Raw genomic sequence first — 9,205 nt, 5'->3', positions numbered from 1 at the left:
ATTCATCATATTTCCAATATCTTCCACAGATAAGCATTCGCGTTTTCTGTAATGTTCTTTCGTTTGTGAACTTAGGGTCTCATGTATATTGTTTGTGTTTTACATAATTGAAGGGATGTAAGCAGGACCGGCGAAGTTATCCAGTAGATGGTTTCCTTGTCGTACTATCTGGCAATAAATTTTACTGTTAACCACTCTCAAATTTGCGAAATTTATAAAAACCTAGAAAGATACTTTTGGTCGAAACGAAATTCATACCACAGTTTCACGGGTTGGATAAGCGTTTGGAACCAGCGCGAGAAATGCATGCTTGAACATAAATGCAGATGCTAGTCAAGTGTGATCCTGAAGGCACCTGTGTAGCGTCGTCAACACGTTGCAAGTGTTAGTCGTGGTCAGAATAGCATTCGGCGAAGTTGTGAGTGTATTATGTCGGAGCTAAGTGAATTCGAATGTGGGCAAATGTTGGTGCTCGTAGGGTGGGTGTTGTGTATGAGATGGAAGTATGGGCCTCATGGAAAAAGGGTGACCGGCTGAGTCACGCAATTTGACTCTTAATCTGATGACAAGGGGTGGCCATTATTGCATGCGTTGATCACGTAGGCTGACGTGAGGATCAATGAACTATACTTGACGGGATGTATCTGGAACATCTTAGGTGATTAGAAGTTAGTAGACAGGAATACAATTAAATACTTAGCTTTAATTCAGCATCAGCGATGAACGTCGATCTTGACTTTGTATAATAATATTTATAAGTGCAGTTATAGACTGAACTGCGAATACTGCTTTACAGTACTGATTGCTTCACACATATAGATCAGTTGTCAATGCATAAATTGTATATGGCGCCTGGCTAGCTCGTAGCTACTGACTTGGCTGAAGGCTATGCTAACTAGCGTCTCTGCAAATGAGATCTCTGAAAGTATAACAAGTGAACCATTCTTATTAAAGTCGACTGTAGAATTGGGCAGTGCGCTAGCTTGTCTCGTAAGACAAGCCGAGTGGCGGCGCTCGGTCTGCTAGCGTCGACAGTGGCGACTCGCGAGTCCGATGTGTACTGACTGACTGCGGCCGATTTGAAGCCTACAGCCTAGCAAGTGTGGTGTCTTGCGGTGACACCACAGTGGGCACTTCCGCAACATAGATAGCCGAAGAGGCACTGTTTCTAGAGGCACTGTATCGATGACTTATGCCGCATAGTGACAAAGCGGAAAAACATCTTCCGCTGAGTCACAACACGGAAAAAATTGTGTGTTGAATGGTCGTGACAGACGGTCGTAAAGGTTCAAATGGTTCAAATGGCTCTGACCACTATAGGACTCAACATCTGAGGTCATCAGTCCCCTAGAACTTGGAACTACTTAAACCTAACTAACCTGAGGACATAACACACAACCATGCCCGAGGCAGGATTCGAACCTGCGACCTTAGCGGTCGCGCGGTTCCAGACTGAAGCGCCTAGAACCGCTCGGCCACACCGACCGGCTATTGAAAAGGGTTGTGACGAAAGAAAGAGGACGAAAGCTGCAAAAGTCATTGCAGAACGGAATGTCACAGCCATGAACTGTGCGGCAGCAAAACAATGCGATGGGAGCTCCATAAGCAGAGAATTGCAGGGCGAGCTGGAATTCCAAAACCATTCATCAGTGATGCAAATGTCCATAACAGGAAAACTTGATGCTGAAACTATAAAACTTGAACTACGAAACAATGGAAGAAAGTCATTGGTCTGATGATTCTTGTTGCTCACTTCTGGCCGAGCTTATGTCCGTAGAGTGAAACATGGCGGAGGTTCCGCATTGATTTCGACAGCCACCTCCTTGTATTCATTCCATGGACTTTGTTTTTACTCTGCAATGTTGCATTACTGCCAAGTATTCTGTGACCATTTTGGCTGATCAGGCCCATCCGATGTTACTATGTCGTATCTTCCCTGGCCAGCACTGTCTCCGGATCTCACTGTTACTGAACCTTCGTGGTCTTCTTTAGAGAAAAGAGAGTGGATTGCTCTCCAGCAACATCATCGCTATTTGAAGTAGCCATTATTTTGCAGGAAAAATGGTATAAGATACCCTTGAAAATAATATGGGACCTGTATTTATCCATTTCGAGACGACTGATAACTGTTTTGAATGCTAACAGATTTCCTGCACCTTATTAGACACGGTAATGTACCATTTTTTAGTGTTTCCTTTTGTTTGCATGCGTGGCTTTGTACGCGGTTTTGTCCGACTAAGCTGCTTAGTTTTCAATTACTTATCTACAGCAGGCTGTCTATTGTGATAAAGGTTAATACATGGTCTCTATACATTATCAAAAATTAAAATATGTGACCTTTATTAATTATTTTCATTATTAATAACATTGCACCGTATCGACTATCTTACTGCAGCATTCGTTCATGGTATTACTTAGTGTAGGTGATGCAACAGTCAAGCTTTACACAGTAAACATTATCTAAGGCATGTGACTGTGTGAATCGGTGTTCTCCTAGATAAATCAAAGTTTTTTGCGAGTGATAGTATAGCCAACCAGTGATTAATATCATATCTAACCAAAAGAATGTAAGAAGTTGTAGTTAGTAATTTAATCAATATAGGTCTGCTATTGTTCCTCATAGATGTGAGCGATCTTCTGTCTAATGTACAACAAGCAGATCTTTTTGGAGATGACACTAGTATTGGTTGCTTGATTTCGGGGAAAGGATCAAACTGCGAGGTCATCGGTCCCATCGGATTAGAGAAGGATGGAGAAGGAAGTCGGCCGTGCCCTTCCAAGAAATCATCCCGGCATTTGCCTGAAGTGATTTGGGGGAATCACGGAAAGTTAAATCAGGGGTACTACACCAATGATAAGTGTAACACGTAGTGAGGAAATAATAAATAGAGTGTAAACTTCAAAATTCTTAGGTGCCCACATTGATGAGGATTTAAACTGAAAAAAAGCATATTTTCATATTTTGGAACACTTAAAACAACTTAGTTCAGCTGCATTTGCACTTAGAATCATAGGAAACCTTGGGAAGAGACAAATCAGTAAGCTGACATATTTTGCATATTTTTCATTCAATAACTTCATATAGAATAATGTGCTGGGGTAATTCATCTTTAAGAAAGAAAGCCTTTAATGTGCAAAAATGTGTTGTAAGAATAATATGTTCTGCTCGCCCACGATCATTTCGTAGACATCTGTTTAGGAACAAGTTGGGCGCTCTAACAACTGCTTCACAGTATATTTATTCCCTCGTGAAGTTAGTTGTAAATAATTCATTCCAGTTCAAAAGGAACAACGATGTACAAAATTGCAATACCAGAAGGAAAAATGACATTCATTACTCCACATTAACGTTGTTTTTAGCACAAAAATGGGTGCACAATGCTGCAACAAGAAGTTTTGATTACTTACCCCGTGATATAAAATGTCAGCAAAGTAAAATTTGAACACAAACTAAGACAGCCTCTCTTTGACAACTTCTATTCCGTAGCAGAACTTCTCTTACTGTAATATGTAAAAGGGAGTGGGGTAAGGCCTGCTAACTCACAACATCTGTATATCTTTTTTCTTTTTGGAAAAAAGAAATCCTTAGAAAAGTTCAGAATGTAACCATATGTACAAATTAATTTGCTATGTGAATGTAACATGACTCTTTCCACATGATTACGATCTATCATGCAAAATGATCCATTGGACATGAAACAAACTAACCAGAAAATTCAGGTCTGATATAACAGCCATGGACAAGAATTTAAAGTGTGCCTAGTTTTGACTGTTTATCTGAAAGTATTACCTTCAGCTAACTTAATTAGCAGCTGCGCTCTTTAACATAGCAGGTATTAACTCGTATAAATTAGTTTAAATTCATACATTTCTGCACACTCGTCGCTGACTGGCTGTCTTTTTATGGCCTTAGCACCACTACGGTGTATTTCCGAACTACGGATATGTTAAAAATTTTGCACAGTTTTCGTCATCTACCCTGCTGCGACTGTATTATCATCTTGTCCCCCATTCCTCTATATAACAAAACGCAAATTACCATTAAGACTACAGAACTGTATATTCTCTTTGTCTCACAGAATTCAGTATGGTGTGAAATCCCTGTGCACTGCATTCAGAGCCACTGAATATCATAGCAGGAAACCATAGATGGCATGAAGACGCTCTGAAGTATCTTCTTCCATGCGTTTATACGTGAGTCTGCAGAGCATCAACACTGATCAGGACCTGCGTAAAGCGGACTACATGGGAGAGAAACTCATATAGAGAATATAGAGACTTCTGCTAACATGACCTCGGTTCGCTGCTAAGCTACTCGGAGTGCTGCAAGTTTGTCAGTCGTTCATCATCTCCTTTCCCTATTGGTTGATTTAAAGTCCCCAACATTTGTTTTCATTTCAAAGTGTACGGAAGCTGGCTTCGATGCGCATAGTGTAGAAATTCGATGTGGCGTAGACTCAGCATGTCGCTGCAGAAACACTGAGCCATGCCATGTCTGTAGCCAATCGTAACTGAGAAAGTGTTGCCGGTGCAGGACTTCGTGCACGAACTGACCTTTCGATTAAGTCCCATAAATATTCGATGGGATTCATGTCGGGTGACATGTTTGCCATGTTATTCACTTGAACTGTCCAGAATGTTTTTCAAACCAATCGCGAACAACTGTGGCTGCCATGGTGCATTGTCATTCATAAAAATTGTCTGGGAACATGAAGTACATGAATGGCTGTACATGATCTCTGTTCGTTTAGCTGCTGCCATAACGTTTTAAAGCCAAATTTTGCAGCACTGTCCTAGCTGATACATTAGTCGTACGTCCTACATTGATTTCTGCGGTTTTTCACGCAATGTTTCTTATCTGTTAGCACTGACAACACTAAGCAAACACAGCTGCTTTCTGTAGTAAAGCGAAGGCCGTCGGCCGCTGCGTTGCCTGTGATGATAGGTAATGCCTGAGATTTGGTATTCTCGGCACACTCTTGACACTGTGGATCTCTGAATATTAAATTCCCTAACGATTTTCGAATCAATATCACATGCGTCGAGCATCATCTATCAATCACCGTTCAAAGTTTATTAACTCCCGTCATGCAGTAACGATCATGGAAACATTTTCACATAAATCACCTGAGTACAAATGACAGCTCTGCTTTTTTTTCCTTAATTGTGATTTCACTCCCCTGCCCCGTATGAGCAGGGGAGGGCTGTCAGCTGCACAATCCGCCGCTCTTCAGCCAAATGACATGACAACTAAGACAAGAATAATAAGTTACATATCTAAGGCGATAACAAAAGGGAACATAAAACACAGTAAGAGGAGATAATTGAGGTAAAAATACACTGACATGGAGACGTTCATTGGGGGACAATTAAAAAAGTCGCCATAAAGTTAAAAAACACAGTTGGCGATTCTTAAAACACAAAGAAGACACTGAAGGCACATTCACAGGTTAGAAGTCGGCCACACATCACACTTAAAACCCACTCTCCTGCCGAGGGAGAGGCCTGAGAGGATGGGAAAGGAGGGGAGAGCAAGGGGCAGCAGGGAAGGCGGCGCGATGAAGAGAATAGGGGCGTCAGTGGGTACACTAAGAGGCAGGAGACACGTGGGGCAGGAGATGAAGAGAGAAGACAAGGCAGGAGGGAGTGCAGAGACACTGAAAGGGAGCACAAGAGAGGGAGGGGGAGTAGGAGGGGGAAGCCGCTCAGGAGAAGGGAGGGGGAGGAGAGGGAGCCCTGAGGAGGAGGCAGGAAGATGGGGTTAGAGTTGGTAGGAAGGGTAGATGTCAGGGTGAAGCTCATCATCCGGGAGGGGTAGATGGTGGAAGTTGCGTTGGGAAAGGAGATGGAGGGTGTAGAGATGGAGAGAGGGTGGGACACAATGGTAAAGGCGTGGCAACTGGTTGGGGGTAGAGAGGAAGGGAGACACCAAGGGGTGAGGGGGATCAAGGCAGCGGACAATATAGGGTGTGCGGATGTGTTTCTGCTCTCTCTCTTTTTTTTTCTTCTTTTTTGTGCACCTCACACCTCATACAAGGTGGGCTGGCAGTGGGAAATTTTACTCCTCTCTTCAGCCACAAGCAGTACAATAAGAGAAAAAACCAGTAAAGGCATAAAAGTAACATAATGGCGGGTAAAAAATAGTGGATACAGTAATTAAAAAACATGAAGCCGTTCACACTCGACGAAAAACAGGTAAACTGTTGGCACTGTGCGCAAACACTGATGATTTAGACGACACACGTGAATGAAGGAGCATGGGTGGCGAAAAACACTGAATCACAAACACGACGGCACACACACGAAAAACTGATGGCGATGATCTCTGGCGCGCTAATGTTCACTTAACGTGTGCGAGTCCGGAGACCTGCCAAGAGGGGAAAAAGGTGGTGGGGGATGGAGAGGGGAGAGCAGAGATGCCAATGGCAGAGGAGATGGGTGGTGGAATGAAGGTATGGGGGGTAGGAGAAGCCCGGGGGGAGGAAGGGAGGAGGGAGGGAAGGGAGAGAGAAGGGAGAGAGGGTGCTCTGTGGAAAAAACACAGGAAGTGGGAGGGGAGGATCAAAGTTGATAGGAGGGGCAGATGGAGGGGAGGAGGGCATTATCATGGAGGGGGAGCTGATGGAAGCCACCTTGGGAGAGGGTAAGGAGAGTGGAGAGATGCAGAGCAGGTGGGACGTGGGAATACAGGTGCGGCAGTGGACGGGGGTGGGAGAGGATGGGAGAGACAAGCGGATGAGGGGGATCTAGTTTACGGGAGGTATAGAGGATGCAGCTCTGCCAATGTATTGCCCTTTTATACCTTGCTACGTGATACTACTGCCACCTGTATATGTGCACATCGCTATACCATGACTTCTGTCACTTCAGTTTAATAAATGATTCTATATTTGTTTCTGTTTCATATAAAACAGAAGCTAGTTTTGTCGTGTGGTGTTCTGTGGACTTGTGTACATTTGTTACTGCTTATGAATCCATGTGTGAATTGCTTGATTTAAATACAGTTATGTATATTACTTTTATTCTCCGTTATTTTTGTTCGCGTCCGTTTTTCGTGCTACCTCGCATTTAATGGAGAACTCCATGTTAGCAGCTTATGCTAGAATTGGTATTCGCTTTATTACATCTTGTCACAGAATCAGTATATAATTCTGATTTGAATGGTGTCGCTTCTTGCACTGAGTGCCATTCAAATCACAGTGGTTTGCGGAGTATGAGCGCTGTAGATGTGTACACTTTCTAGTCTTAATGACGTTGGAATGCTAAAAGTGCCACCGTAGATACATTATTAACAGGCTAATTTTAGCAGAAATAAATGTACTGGAATAATCCTCTCCAATGGAAATTTCGGAGGCCACCATTAAATGCGAGAGAGTATGAAAAACATAACAAAAATAACATAGAATTGAGCAATACACTTGCAATGCATTTAAATCGCATTACAGATATGAACAAAAATTTAGCAGAATACGAGCAACATGTTTAGAATGCAATTCACAGAGTGCAATACACACAATATGGCTGTCAGTAGGAACACAATGATAGGAAACCAGCTGGTGTGTTATGTCATGTCAGATGATTTTTAAGTTTTGACGCGTGCTAAAGCACTATTACTTCCACGTGATAATGGCCACCTGCTCAAAATTGCAATATTGGGTTTTACAAATAAATAATTTTACAGTCAAAGAGCGACGACGATGACATGACCGTGAAACCAGCTATGAGAAATTAATCTCAGTTTTTGATTGCAAGGTAGGAAAAACGTTTCCAGAAAACACTTTATCACTAGACTACCAGGTTCACCCATAAAGTGTAAGTGAAAAATATTAGCACCAAAAATTCTTATTTCGCAAAGCAAGGTTACGGATTTTCGCGCTATACTTTCCCCTATTCGAAGTGCACTGCCAGGCCACTAGGAACGCTGGTGTCGTTTCGTTTTTCCAATACGAGTATAACACGGGCCTTGCACTTTTTATATTTTTGCGTTCTGTTGCGGGCTCTGTAGCACTGATGAATTGTGGGGCCTCTATTCAGCAATTTATATCCATAGTTTCCAAATGTATTATATACGGTCCATATAACATGTCGAGGTAGCGTCTACAAGTTTTAATTCAGTAGTTCAAACACATACAGATGTTATGTACCAAGGCTTTTTAGTATTTATCCGAGCAATGCAATGAGCATTAGTCAAGACACTAAAATTAACTAACACAATTTCATCTTAATTCGATCTCTCCATTACAAAAGTGAAACAAAATTTTTGTATTGGTACGTACGGAGGCTATGTATAGGCCTACACTTGAAACTGATCAAATGACTAGTGTGCTTTTAAACCCATGGTTCCACCACCGGTAAGCGGAGAAAATAAAGTAAGCACACTCCAGACTATTATAGAAGATATTGATAAGTGGAGTTCCACAGCTGCGATGTATGACAGTTCAAACTGCAATATTGCACTCATATATTGCAAACTGGACAGTGTCTGTTCAGTAATGGTGGGTAAATGACGTAGAAGTGATAATAAAGGTAATAATTGCATTGTGTCTAACGCCTTCAGCTGTTGAATTAATCAGCTTCATCCATGATGAGTTATTTCCACATATCACACTTACTCAAACGTCTTTTTGTCATGAACACGTCTTCAGGACCAGAGCATCGGTATGGGACACGTATTATGCTGTACCGATTGCTTGCTGTGGTGTAAAATGACGCATAGGTGAAACAGGTCTCGTGAAAGTATCTTCACTGACGGAAAAAACTCTCAACACCAAAAAATAACAAATATAAAGTAATGAAATTTCGGGAATACATTTGTATAGGTAACATATGTAAGTGATTAACATTGCAAGATCATAGGTTAACGTAAGCGCGAGATAAACCATTGCAAATGTGATATGCTGGTACATTAATAATCGGTGTAACGGATGTCAGCAGGCCGGAGTGGCCAAACGGTTCTAGGCGCTACAGTCTGGAACTGCGAAACCGCTACGATCGCAAGTTCGAATCTTGTCTCGGGCATGCATGTGTGTGATGTCCTTAGGTTAGTTCGGTTTAAGTAGTTCTAAGTTCTAGGGGACTGATGACCTCAGAAGTTTAGTCCCATAGTGGTCAGAGCCATTTGAACCATTTGGATGTTAGTTTGTGGGATGGAGCTACGTGCCTGTTGCACTTGGTCGTAAATACTTGGTCTTCCGATGATGTCCCA

The sequence above is a fragment of the Schistocerca nitens genome, chromosome 2, assembly GCF_023898315.1.
Source record: "Schistocerca nitens isolate TAMUIC-IGC-003100 chromosome 2, iqSchNite1.1, whole genome shotgun sequence".
Taxonomy (NCBI): domain Eukaryota; kingdom Metazoa; phylum Arthropoda; class Insecta; order Orthoptera; family Acrididae; genus Schistocerca; species Schistocerca nitens.
This window is presented reverse-complemented; position numbering follows the sequence as displayed.